The sequence below is a fragment of the Mus caroli genome, chromosome 14 (genome assembly GCF_900094665.2).
Source record: "Mus caroli chromosome 14, CAROLI_EIJ_v1.1, whole genome shotgun sequence".
Classification (NCBI taxonomy): domain Eukaryota; kingdom Metazoa; phylum Chordata; class Mammalia; order Rodentia; family Muridae; genus Mus; species Mus caroli.
The window spans coordinates 105,195,594-105,210,441 of record NC_034583.1 but is presented as its reverse complement, the minus strand read 5'-3'; the positions used below and the strand labels follow the sequence as shown (position 1 = coordinate 105,210,441).

General features: G+C 36.2%; 1 protein-coding gene across 2 annotated transcripts in view; it reads right to left on the bottom strand.

Moving 5' to 3' along the window:
* Gpc5 (glypican 5) overlaps window positions 1-14,848 on the bottom strand; it is a 1,353,471-nt gene that overhangs the window by 610,355 nt on the left and 728,268 nt on the right. The window lies entirely within an intron of this gene.

The window sequence follows — 14,848 nt, the reverse complement described above, 5'->3', positions numbered from 1 at the left end:
TTTCAATAAGTAACAGTATCACCCCACTGACAATATGTCTTCCAGAGTCCTTTAAATATCATCTAGTATAGAAACAATTCATGAAGTTAAGTGCTTACTAGGAGTGAATATGTGTGACATTGTTCTGAAGGCGACGTTCAAAAATGACCGACAGGAACGGGGATTACTTGTGGCCTTATTGCTTGTTATGTAGATTAGAATTTATGATCTAAGTCCTTTGAAATGTACACATAATGGATTCATGAGAACAGATATATTTAGTTTTTTCCCCACTTTTAGTAATGTTAAGATATCAGTGAAGTGTGTATTATTCTGTGCCTTGTTCCATGATTTTTGTCTTTAATTTGTTTAATCTCTAGTGTGGTCCAATATTATTCTCTGAGTTACTTTCTTGTGGCCCAGAGCATCATTACCTTAGTGAATATCCTATAAGTGTATAGAAGAATTTTTCTTCCTGTCATTGTAGAACCCCAGCTCTTTATTTAATATAGTGTTAATGGCAGGTCTGTAAGTTTTGTTGATGGTCTTAGTATATATTTTCTGGCTTTTATCTATTCCTTATTTCATTTATAGAAATAGTTACATGAAAGTCTCCCAACTATGTTTATAAATTCATTTATTTCATTCTATGTCAAATCTAGTAAATAAATATAGAAATGGCATACCATTTTACTAATTGTTCCTTCTTTATAAAATACCCACCCTTCTTTACTTAAGTAAAATACAGCATGTGTCTTTAGTTTCTGTGAGTCGACGTTTTCCATCTCTTCTATTTTAATCTTATCACATTATCGGGTTAAAATGAATGTACTTTATATTTAAGGCACTTCCAGAGACTAGAGATGCTTGCTTAATAATCTCCCAACTGTGTTTATAAATTCAGTTATTTCATTCTGTCTTAAATCTAGTAAATAAATATAGAAATGACATACCATTTTACTAATTGTTCACTTGCTTAATAGGTGAAATCCCATGATGAATGAGCAGCTGTGCAGTTGAAAGGCTTCCATTTGAGGAATGACATGATGTCAACTCCCTGTGATAAAGTGCATATTGTTTGATCTTATATTCACGTTGAGCATGGGTAGAGACTAAGAACCTGCCCCCATGGTCAGGGAAGAGGGTAGCAGTGAAACCAAACCATGAAATGTTGCCACCTCTGAAACACTACAGAAGTGTACGAAAAAAATAAACATTCCAATGTCATCAGTAGAACTTCTACCAGGGATTAGAAGATAATTGGTATCCAAAAGTAACCTTTGCTATAGTTTCCTAGGTGACTCCATGTAACTGCAAAACGAATAGACATTAACTAGGTAGGATCAGGCAGAGACAGACTACAGATATCTGTAGGGCATCTTCCCTGCGGAGTTAGTTCTGTACATAATAAAAAAGTTGGATTTATTCCTATATCTCCAGGAACCTCAATATAACTAGAAAGAGAAATTTACATGTGATGTATTTTGCACATCTGTAAATAAAGGCATACTTGAGGGTTACACAAAATTTCATGCATAAGTTACTTCATGGTAAGTTACTACAACTAAGCTATAACCTACACCTTTTTATTTTGAGACAGATACTCATTGAGTTACCCAACCTATTTTTGCATTTGCTCAACAGCCAGGCAGGCATTTAACTTGAGGCCCTGTTTTTTGTTTTTTGATTTTTTTTGTTTGTATGTTTTTTCATACTTCAAAGTATCTGGTATTACAGGGGCATGCCACTAAATTCAGGTCTCTGAGATTTTATATCAAAATTGAAACCATCCACCCCATCTGACAAGACTGGAACTGGTCATGGATACAGTTGTCTTTCCTAATGCTCATTAAAGCCCGTTATATGTCTACCTCCACTGAAATAAATGAGTGGGAAGAACGTGATGGTCCTGACTTTTCCTCACTATGCAAAATACACAAGGGATACAATTTAAAGAAGGAAACATACTTTGGTTCATAGTTAGAGAGGTTTTGACTTATAGCTGGCTAGAAATAGTGTTTTTATCTCATATGTCAAGGCACAAATACTGTTGATGTAGAGGAAAACTACTCATTTCAAGGCATCTAGGAATCAAAGAGAATAAAAGAGGTCCAGGGCTTTGAGACAAATATTCAAAACCTTGGCTCTGTGATAGACTTCTGGTAACTGGGCCCAATTTTCTACGGTTATATGTTCTTCTTCTCACTTATGTATTGAAAAATTGAGTCCAATATTGAATTAAGCTATAGACTGTGTCAGAGTCCTCTTGATCAGTCTCTGGAAACATGTGGAAGACCCACCCATGGATGAGCATCACAAATCTCCTAGTTATCTCTCAATTAAATGAAAATGATAATTAAGACAAACCATCATGAATAAATAGTATTACAAAGGACAGTTTGCGGAACATATTTGCTAATTATAATATCTCTTTAAAACATGCACATATTTGAATATGATTTAATAATATGTAAGGAAATGCTGCATAGGCAACATTGTACTCGGCTATGCAGTAATGGTAGTCACACGCTATAGTTAAGTGGTGAAGAGATACTGAGAGTAAAGCAAGGTATCCTCTCTTCTGTTTTGACTTTGTCTTATGCTACAGGGTCTCTGTTTTTATGTAGCTCTGACTAACCTGAAACTTTCTATGCAAACCAGGCTGATGTTGAACCCACAGGGATCTTCCTGCCTCTGTTTCCTGAGTGCTGCGATTAAAATTTGACAAGATATCTTCATTAACTCAGTTTTACCAGTTGCCTGAAAGAGCAGAATGTCATTCTTGCCTTGTTAACCTAGCTGGAGGAGTGGACACCTGCAACGTGGAAAGGATGTGCTGACAATGGCAATTAAATTATATGCCATGCTGTTGGAGGAGGCCAATTGCAGGAAGCTGGGGGGAATTCTAATAATTTGCTAGCTTCTTTTGACTCTTGGGTTTTAGATATTCTCTGCTATACTTATAATACAGTATGAATTTGGAATCATTAATGAGCTGGTAAAATGAACAATGATGGTCAAATATATTGATAGATTAAATGGAAACCTGTTGCGAACTTAATGCCAATAAAAATGGCCATGCCAAAAAAAAAAAAAAAGGAAAACATGACAAACTAAAACAAACAAACTGCAACAAAACCCTTTATTTGACAGACTACAGCCATAGGCCAATTCCTATGAATAGCTTTCATGCACAAGTATATGTACAAGTAGTGGAAAATCAAAAGACAAAACTAGGAAAATAGATTCTATAGTCTATAGAATAGACTGTAGTCTATAGTCTATAGACCCTGTAGCATAAGACAAAATCAAAACAGAAGAGAGGGTACCTTGTTTTACTCTCAGTATCTCTTCACCACTTAACTATAGTGTGTGACTACCATTACAGAATGGAGCAGTTCAGTGTTTGTACACTTGTTTTGTTTGTTTTTGTTTGTTAATTTTGCAGTGGCTTATGGAAAGGTTATCCATATGTACTGGAAAGATGTTTTGGGATTTTTGTTTGTTTGCTTGCTTGTTTGCTTGTTTGCTTGCTTTGCCAACTGGATATAAACCCCAGAGTTATCTGGAAAGAGGAAGGTCAAGAAGTTGATTCGATCAGATTGTCTGTAAGCAATGTGGTAGGGCATTTTCTTTGTTAGTGGCAGAGGAGCCTACCCTGAGTGGTGTAATCCCTGGGCTCTTGGTCCTGGTGGGATAAGAAAGCAAGCTGAGCAAAATTTCCAGCTGTGTTTGGAATTTTTAAGCAAAAATGAAATATTTCCTCCCAGTTTGCTTTTGGTCATGGTCTTTATCACAGAACTAGAAACATAACTAAGACATTGTGATTATATCTTGAAGTCATAGCTCTACCATATCAGTGCTTTGTGAAGGATAATATGAGGCATCTATGACAATTAACAAAGCCCCAACTGTGCCCTCCCTCTACAAGAGTATCTTGTTTTGGTTTCATAAAACTTCCTCTTAAGTGCTGGAATATTTTCGAATCACAAAATGTCTTTGTTTATGAACCCCTTTGGGTCACACTTGAAAGTTTCCATTATTGATGTGAGCTATAAATTATCCAGGCCATGTGATATCAGCTTGACTTTCAGATAGGTGCTTTGGGGATAAGCAGGATTAATTGAAACCCCAATAAACCTCTGGTCTTTAGAATTTGTGTGAGCTTCTTACGTAGACCATACACTATGTTACATACTGCCACTTCTGATGCTGAAGCATCATGTCTGGATGACCCTGGAAGCTCCCAATATAGACGTCTGCAACACCCTGCCCTGCCATCATGCATATTTCCCTGCAGCAAAATGTACTTCTTTATAATCAGGCATAACTGATTAATAACTTCTAGGGAATACCATTAAGTCCTCCTACAGAAAAAAAAAAAAAAAACCATAAAATTGACATGTGAACTCTCAGACTTGTAGTTGGTTACTAAACTAAGCAGGCTGCTGCATAGAATGCCCTGTTTATAGTTGGACCTAATGCGCCTTGCACTAGCTTCAAAAGACTGGTCTGGCTTGTCATTCTGAACGACTGTGCCATGGAACTTTGGTATTTGACTACATCTGCGATATTATTAATATGTATGAATAATGTCACCACTTTTCAAACATTGCAAAAACCTTATAACCCTTTAACTCTACTTAATCCCCTCTAGGTCCTATTTTAATTGTTTAATTTCCATATTGTTGCTTATCGTTTCCTATAAACCACAGTTATTATTTCATACAGTCCATATTAATTTTGGTATGCATATTGTTATGCTTCCAGTTCCTGTATGATTTTTCCTGAATTTCTGAGTATCCTGCTGGCATTGTTTTCCCCTTCTGTATGGTTCCTTCTGGTATTTCCTTTAACGTGGGATTACTAGAAACAAATTCTTCTGTACTTTCTAGTTGTTTAGCAATACCCTCATTTTATTACTACACTTGAATCATAATTTAATATAAAATGAACTTTACAGTTTGATTTTAGTTTCTTTTATAGTTTGGAAATTTCAAGTCATTGCATTGTGTCTCTATAGTTAAAGTTTGAGTAGTGAGAAAAATAAAAATAAGACACAAAAGAAGGTAGTTAAGGTTCTAGGTTCTAAATTCACTTCATCATTTATTATTCCCAAAGAATTGAAGTTAGTTGAGCTAACTTACTTCAAGGCTGTTGTTTTTAATGTCTATAAAAATTTAAATGTATATATATTTAATCCTTCCTTGTACTTCTAAAATTTTGTGGGTTTTGTTCCCTGTAAATTAAAAAAGAAAAAGGCATCGAAGTCTCTTGAACAGCTGCCTCAGGATAGTATCTTAAAATATTTCATATAATGGTATCATAGTGTACCATACTATCAACATTTTCTTTTTGTTTATATTTATCAGCAATGCTTCAAGAAAAATAACTTTGGATGACACAGGTTATATCATGCTTAAGAACAGATAAAGACTTTTACTCCCAATATTTTACCTTTAGGTCTCAGCCTCTAAAAGAGTACTAGAATAAAATGTTCGTTCTATGGTTTTGCAGATCTGTCCCACTATATTTTCAACAAATGAGCAATAGCACTGCCTGTGGCATCTGTGAAAGGAGATTACCATCTTATTAGAAAACCTTCGGTTCTTAATAACACATTCCCAAGTGTGCCAGTGCATAACCATTTGTCTGTTCTACTTACAACATTTGGCCTAAAAGCACTGCATCAAAATGATAATGCTTCCCATACTCCTGAATTATAATTGTGTCTCTAGTAATTGACTATCGGATACCCACTCATTTGATTAGCTGTCCATTAGCGTTTCTCTCTCCTCACTGCCTCACTAATCTGTCTGAAGCTATAAACACTAATCAACACAGCAAACACTTAGACGGTGCAGCAGAAAAGGGCCCTCTCTTTTCATGGTAGATATGTTTCCGCTGAGAGTATTGCGTAAATATGATTTGGAGAGATCATTCATAAACTAAATGTTACTATAGATTATAGAAATTCCACAACTACTGAATTATCACAACAGAAGTCCTAACAACTTGTTTAAGATAAAGAAACAGTAAATTCATTTTTCATCCTTCCCAGGGTTTAGAAGGATGCCTGTTATGCTTGAGCCTGCTATCATATAACCTGTTCCAACACTTCCACAGTGTGAATGAAGACACGCATCTATAACTGACTTTTACTCAACATCATAGTGAGGAGCCAACAGGGCTAAGAGTTAGAATCTATTAATGCAACAATCAGTTGTGCAACAACCCTCATAGCACTGTGTTTGCCACAATGCCTCACAGGAGCTGAAAACTTAAGTTCCTTCACTGCTGTGTGTAATTGATATGAAAGACATCATCAAATTTAAAATGTACTATTAATTATATATCATAAAATTTCTGATAATTTGGTAATTCTGTAGAAATTGGTCACCTGAAACTTGTACCTGAAGCAGAGCATAGCTTCTTATCCTAATAGGGATCCCTGTTCACAGTCCTCAGCATTAGGGTTTGTTCCAGGATGCAAAATGGAACCAAGTTTATTCTTTACACACTAAAATTTATACCACATTTAATCACTGTTTTAGGTATCAATTTTCTCTTTCAGAGACCTGGGGGTAAAAACTAAGGATTTCATGTTAATTGTGAATTGTAGAGTCATTGTGTTTTTCAAAACAATTTTATGGCAGTTTAATTCAAGATATGTGATATGTCATAAACACTATTCAACTGTAGCACTTTAATAGAAATGCCCACTAGCAGTCACTTGGTCAAAAGCTGTGTCAAACTGTATTAGTGATTCAATTTGAACAAGTGTCTTAAGTGACTTAAAGGTGTTGCAGTTCCATTCTGAAGCAGCTGACTCATTATGCTATGTGTTTAAGATGTACATATTTGTTCATGGCACTATTGGATTATTCTCCTCTTAGAGAAAAGGCATAAATAATGGCAATTTAAATTAATGAAGTACAAAGTTCATGAATAATCTAAATTATGCAAATGCAACAGCATTAGTATTCATTGGAATTTAGAGATGGCCATGCCATGCCTGAGGAAACTAAAGACGAATGAATGGGAAAGTAGACAGCTCTAGTCATTGGGTGGTGTAGCTGCATGGACATGTGCACATGTGCGAGCATGTCCATTCATGTCAATGTGTGTAAACTTTATTTACTCTCTCTTCATTCTGGGAAAGGGATTCTTTCTCATTTCTGCTTGAGACACGTCTTGCACTGGGAAAAGTTGAGAGTGGAGCCAGCAGCATTGCCTTTTATGAAGTCAGAGAGATGATGACAGATGTTGTTTTCTCAATGCCACCTCACCAAGGGTAGTCCAATCATCCCAATAGATTCATCTTGCTGCAATGACTAACAGAGTTATTAATACTACTAGTAACTAGTGCTTGATCTTCAGCACTAGAAACTTCTTCCAGAATCTTCCAAAGTAATGGTGAACAGGAAACAACTTCTTCTTGTACTCCTTCTTGTTCTAGCTCTTGTTCTTGTTCTTGTCCTCTTGTCTTCCTCCTCTTCCTCCTCCTCCTTCTCATTTTCCCTCTCCCTCTTCTCCTTCTCCTCCTCCTCTTCCTCTTCCTCCTCCTTCTCCTTCTCCTTTTCCCTCTCCCTCTTCTCCTCCTCCTCTGCCTTCACCTTCTCCTCCTTTTCCCTCTCCCTCTCCTTCTTCTCCTTCTTCCCCTTCTTCTCTTTCTTCTCCTTCTTCTTCATTTCTGCTGAGAGAGTTGTAAGACTCAAAGCACAACCTGGAGCTGTGCTTTGCAATGGAGGGAGCAAGTGGATCTCAACATTTTAACTTTCTGGTTCCATGTTTAGAAATGTTTTCTACAGTCAACTTAACTACTTTATAGAAACAAGATTCATGTCTGAATTGAGTTTTCATGTTCAGATCCAAAATAGCTCCAGATAACATAGTTATTTTTTAAGGTGAAGATTAAAACATTCTACGTGAAATTTATCCATGTCAAGGAAGAAGGAATTTTATAGTCCATTCATGTGGACTTGCATTGGGATGAGCCTTTCTTTCTACTGTTTCAGTTAGAGCTCATGTCCTAAAAGCAGATGTGTAGGCACAGTTTTATTTGGTACTTGAGAAAAGGGGAATATAACAGAAAGAGAATTCAGACAGTAGCAAAATCATTTAGTCATACTATATGCATATCTTTTTATGTAATCAAAAGAAAATTTAGTCAAACATAATTAATTACAGCTTCTATAGTACATTTTGTCAGTGATAACAAACCAAACAAAGAGCCAGGCAAGACTAGATTCTTTCCATCTTAGTATAGTCACAGAAATCAAGGAATTCTTAGCAGGTTCTGAATGTGTGTGTGTGTGTGTGTGTGTGTGTGTGTGTGTGTGTGTGTGTATCTGGTGTATGTCATTATGCATGTGTGGATCTGTATGTGTCTATCTGTATTTATCTGTATGTTTGTTTGTATGTGTGTCTGTGTATGTGTATTTATGTATGTTGTATATGTTAGGTTTTATCTTTTATCTATTCCTTCCAAAGAATTTGGCACATAATGATTATTATATACTACTCTACAGGAATTTTTTTGTGGCTTTAAAATATAAAATTGACACATACAGTATTAACATTTGTGCCTGAATTTTAAAATAAATCTTCAAAGTTTCTCTGATAAAATTTGCCAAATGTATGAATCTTTTGGGTATATATAGATTCCCAGGGTAAGTCCAATATTAATATTGTTAGCAGAATTGGAATTTGAGCTTTTAATATTTATGTAAAAAATAGTCAATCTCATGAAAATTATGAAAATGATAAATATTCTCTTTGAAATTCTAGTTGTGTGCTGGAAAGATAATATTTCATTTCCATTGAACACTTAAAATCACAGTAAAGCCAAGCTATATAATTTTTGATAATATAAAATTTTTCATTATTCATTTTTTATTTCTAACATTAAAAATTAACCATATTATGTCATTAAGACACTTATTGCCTGGAAATAAATGATGTCATTGATTTGTTTAATATGTATTTCATCTTAAAGGGGGGTTGGAATGTAAATGTTTTATATTTTATTTATATTTTCTTGAGTAGAAGAAAGCTAGGCATTGCAGATTTTAGAGGTCCAGACAAAAGTCTGTCCAGTGAAATGGGAAATGAACCTTTCCAATGCCATTCCCTTCTCTGTGATGGCTGATTATCTCTTCACTTGTCACAGAAGCTTCAGCACATGTGGCAATAGAAATTCCTGTCCACCAGGGCCTGATTCCCTAGCCACAGGGTTCCTCAGAGTACCACAGAGTGCCACAGAGTACGGAGCTCTCTTTAACATGATGGCTGGCGTGAAGATATTTTCTATAGAAAAGAGTTAGACATGTTTATGACAGTATCTAAGATGCTAAACACTTTTCAAAAATGAACTGCATACTTTAAATCAACTGAAGACCATATTTGTCATTCACTAGATCTCCAAGTCCTATGGTATCCCAACTCTGTAATACAATTAATGATATCAGATCTTATTCAGATTCATTGATTTCTCCACACAAATGGCGAGTATTAGTTTAAATGTAGACAGATTCGTGATATGTAAAGTCAGCATCTAAGGAGAATGTAAGGTCTCAGATCAGCAGGAAATTACCTCATGCCTAGCAAAAGCTATGGTTCAATGACAGTCTAGTGCTCTTAACTTTTTTCTAAGGGGGCCATTGGCATACCCTTGACAAGTAGACTATAGTGATGGAAGGATCAAATGCAGCCGTCTGTGATGAGTTCTGGAGAGGTAGGCGTAGCCCTAGCTCTGAAATGGGGAAGTTGTCTTGGTTCAGTATTATATCATTGCAATGAGAAAAGTAACGAATACACCAAAGACATACTTACTATTCTGTTCTTACTTTGGGCTAAGCATAAATACAGACAGATGGTAGACTCACATATACTCTATATAATTACATCTAGTTACCTATCTACTTACTATTAATATTGGATTGTAAGAGAAATTATGGAAATGCTTTATACGTAAATCTAATACATTTATGTGTGTTTATATATAAATATATGTAACAAGGATACATATATTCATATTTATAACGTATCCATCAATATAAAATATGTACAATAAGACTGGCTTTGCTTGTTTATCTTGCTATTCATATATTATATGCCTAGAATATTAATAAGCTGATTAATTGTCAACTTAAAAACGTAATCACCTGTGAATCAGCCTCTTGGCCTACACGTGGAGTTATGTTGATTTAATTCATTGATTTGAGAAGACCCATCACTGTAGGTATCATAGGATCTGGCCAGGATCCTGGACTATAGAATGGGAAAATTCAATTTATCCAAAACCTGCATTCATCACTCTCTTCTCTGGCCTCTGAGGCAATATGATCAGCTGTTCCAAGCTCCTGATACCTGAGTAATACAGGCCAGATCTACTGCACCTTGAACCATGAGCAAAATAAAGTAAACCCTTCCTTCCTTCCTTCAGTTGCATTTGTCAGGGTATTTAATCACAGCTGCAGAAAGAAAGATACGAAAAGAGCTATAAACCATGTGATAGATACCCCTGGGTAGCCGGTACCACAGGGTCCTCCTGTTACCAGAGGATGCACCAGAGCTGTTTGGCCCACATCCCACATCTGTTGCTTCCTTCATATTCCCTCTTCTTTCCAGCACACTCACCTTTAGTTGCACAATTCATATTGTTTACCCTGAACACTTTTGAGTATCTTAACATTTCCCACATAGCAGAACCTCCCACGGAAATATTATTTTAACTCAGGATCATGGTGTTCACAATAGAATATTTATGTTTTCTGCAGGTTGAAAGGAAAGGATCTGCCCCTCTATTGCCTGCGGTTTTGTGCAAACAAAAGCTTCTCCCGCCTTTGTGCCTTGCTCATCAGTGAGATGTGCAGCTGATGATGTAAGAAGTCCTCACCAGTACCCTGGGTCGAAGATGGAAGAGGAGCAGAGAGGCCAGAGTTTTCAATGTTGATGTTGGCATGTCAGACAGCAGAAAACAGAATAGCTTAGCAGCTAGAAGGTGTTGCCTTGGATTGTGAAGAGAAGGGCCAGAGGAAAAGCTTTACAAACAAATGTGAAGTTTCTCTAGGAGTTTCTGACTAAGCCCTCCAGTGAGGCCTGTTAGGCTTTAATAAGGTTTCCAAATGTACAATCATTATATTATATTAATTATTATAGTTATATTTGGAGACCAATTGAATACACAATGAAAATCTCATAATATACCTACTTCCCACTTAAATATCCCTTCAGTTAAAATGTATACTGCATAGCATATATAACCATATATCAAGATCTTTTTATATAAAGACATTTTCATGTATGTTTGTAGTTCTGTGTAAGGAGCATATATGCCTTGAAGTTATGTCCTCTATGGTGAGCTCTTATGAAATTATCAGTCTCTTAGATACTTTTCTATGCCTGCACTAAAATACCCTTGACTAAAGCAACTTAAAGGAGAGAGGGTTTGCCTGGGATCTCTCTTCCAGGATGCAGACTTTTATGATGGCGTTAGTGGGTTGTTGTAGGTCCTAAATCCACATCCATGATATGTAGAGGGTATATAGTGTATATAGTGAATAGTGAATATATTGCTCAGCTGCTTTTCTTTGATTATTCTAGTCCCGAGTCCCCTGCTCAGGTCCCACCTACAACTACGATTTATTTTTCCACATTGACTAATGTAACTATGGCAATCATTCCACATATGCCTAGCTGTCTATCTCTCAAGTGATCCTAAATTCTTTCGAGGTGAAGCAATAGCAACCATTCTCAGCATACATAGCTGTAAGGTGGACACTTGCATTAAAGATATCTGAATTTTTTTAGTAGATGTTTATTACTTTTCTGATAGTATATCACGTAGTATTTGCTTATTATGGGTTACATCTGTTTCCCAATACATGCTTAACATAAAACTAAATTTTTAAATAAAATTAATAGGAAAAATGACTCCAATTCTAATTATTTCCCTCTGTGTTCTTCCTGACTCCTTTCATGCATGTTTTGTGGGCTTCCTTAGCCTAAGAAATCTCAACATTCCTCCTTCTTAAGGTTTTATGTGCAGATGTTGGCATCCCTGTCAAACCCTTCGCATTAAGCTTAACCGCTTACCTCCAGGTCATGCTCAAAGTTCCCTGCTGTGTTCTGGTGGCATACAGTGAGTGCATGATACATATAAGATATGCTGAAAATGAAAGTGAAGACCATGAGCTAACCAGCGAGAGCCTGAGAGAGTCCATGGCAAACAAAGAGTTAAAAGCTACATTATCACATTTGCTTGATAATTCACCTTAGAAAATGCAGAATTGCAGTTACCTGGAGATGGTTCCTAGAAACCCACTGTCCCAGTGTTTGCTCTTTGGCACAGGTTCTCTTGGCCATCTTCAGTGTGTGAGTCTCCATTTGTTCTTCTCTTTTGTTAGCTTTGGCCCTGCATTCCTGTGTATAGTAGCAGCATGCACAGGAGACAGTGCAGCTATGAAAGCAGATGTGAAACCCCTCATAGTTTGAACCTGAATCATAGATTCACATACTTAACAATTTTGTTGGACCAAAATATAATCAAATCTAAGACATGTTTATATGAAGACATGTTTATACAGTGTGAAGAATGTTTTAATGAAAATATTAAATATTGACTACATTCCTTCTAAACATAACACATCTCATATGGTCTATGACTGCTTCTTTACTGACCTTCAGCTTCCGTTTTATTTTACTGTTTTTGGTTTTATTGAATCAGTGTCCATGTTTGCAGACTCGAGTTGCCTCTAAATCACAGCAATTCCCATGGCTCAGCCTCCAGATTATCAGATGCCTAATCTGACGTTATGCTTGTATCACAAATGTTTAGTGTTTTGTACTGACAGGGCTTTGAATTATATAGTTTTAGTTGCTTCACAAAATACAGCTGTAAAACAAAAGTATCTTACATCTTGCTCTAGATTGTGGATCAAAATATTTGTATAAAGTATTGTATAGATATTTCTTATTACAAAATTGAGTTGTGATGTTGGTTTATTTTGAAGGAATAGTAGTCTTATAGAGTGATGTTGTAGATACTTCATCTCATATTTATCTCTTAGGAAAACATTTTGAAGTTATTCTTAACACTACAGAGTTTTCATATATCTACAGCAGATGTCTTTGACTCTTAATGCTTTTCTGATTTATGGTTTACGCTTTGCAAATGTTAATTAGCATAAATCAAAATTTTCTCCCAATAACAGATCTTGGAGTCTTTGAAAATAACTGGTAAGGGAGCTATCCAAGCATGACCATGAAAATCACTTTTCTTCTCACACAACATCATATGGGGGCAAAGATAGCTCAGATCACACTGTGGAAAAGGTACCACCAGAAATGAGACACTGAAGAAGTCTAACACAAAAGTCAGAAAGCGCCTAATGTGCACTCTGATAATCCCTTTACAGTTAGATTTTATTTTTCCTGATTATTTTCTGATGCACTTGAGCACACCTGCAGGCTACACTGAATGGGAAATAGTAGTTACTCATAGAATATTTTCCCAGCTAGCACCATTACGCAATTTTGAGTGAGAATGTAATTTTAGTGAAAAAAAATATGTAAAGGCACTAAGTGTGCTCCTAATAAGAAAAGCAGTGCACACATCACATCTCATGTGGTCTGAGCACTGCAGTAGATAAACAGTCGCCTCTGGGTTTCCTGCCACTGTCAGCAGGAAACACCTCAATGTCTGTCTATCTCCATCACACCTGTATCTCAGCAAGGCAATTTAACACTCTGAGCTTCCCCTCTGTTAGTTTTTCTTTCTTGAGAAAATGAGCATAGTATTTTCAGAGTATTAGGAGAATCAACTGTCCTGAAGACATGATGGTGTTTGGATGGAGTCAATACATTTTAGGTCCTGAGAGTTAGATAGAGATGCAAGGTGGAGCAAGAGGTTGAACGTCAATCCTTCAAGTTGACAAACATGAAGAACCAGCTAAACCTTCATATGAAATGCATTATGCAAACTTCCTGGTTTTTAAATTAAATTCAGCATATAATTTACTCGTGCCTGAGTAGACCTTGCAAATATAAACTTTTACATTTGAAGAATTGATGGCTATAGCCATGTTAAAATACCTAACATACAGTTTTTCATTAGCTAAAAGTATTTACTTTTGAATTCTGTATTCTACGTCTGCACAGTACAAATAAATACATGGTTTTTTTAAATATCTATTTTGTTTATGTGTATAAGTGTATATCTGTGTGAATATACACCATGTGTGTGCATGGGTGCATGTGGGTGCCAAAAGAAGCCAAAAGAGGGCAACAGATCTGATGGAGCTGGAAACAGCCAGTTCTGAGTCCCCTATACTTGACAGGTGGAAGTGGGTGGAATATCCCCAAGGGGGATGCTTCAGAGAGGGCTGCATGGGTATGTTTGCAGCAGCATGTGATCTTGTAAGCAACTTCTAACGTGTCAAGCAAAGCATCTCCACAGTTTTCCATTAGAAGAGTCTCCAAGATTTAGAACTTTGCTGTCAAAAGACTTACTGATGATCCTATTTTCTTTTCTTACTCCTCCTCCTAGTTTACTCAGATAACAGAAGTATTTTAGTTTTATGGCGCATTTTTTGGTGTAGGTTAGGCTCCGAGTTTACCATGGAACAAAATTATAGACATACAAAGATTGTTATTTCTGTAACTGTAGAGATGTGTATAGTCTTGCAAGTAGAGATGCATAAATAAAACTGTAGTAGTTCATGGTACATATAGCTTAAGTTGAAAAGCAATATTGAAGTTTGGGGACAGGAAAGTAGTGAGTTGATAAGGGAGCCTCCACCGCCATAAAAAGATTAATGCTTTTCTTGGAAGTGCTTTCCTGATAAGTTGGATGGGTTTGACCTAT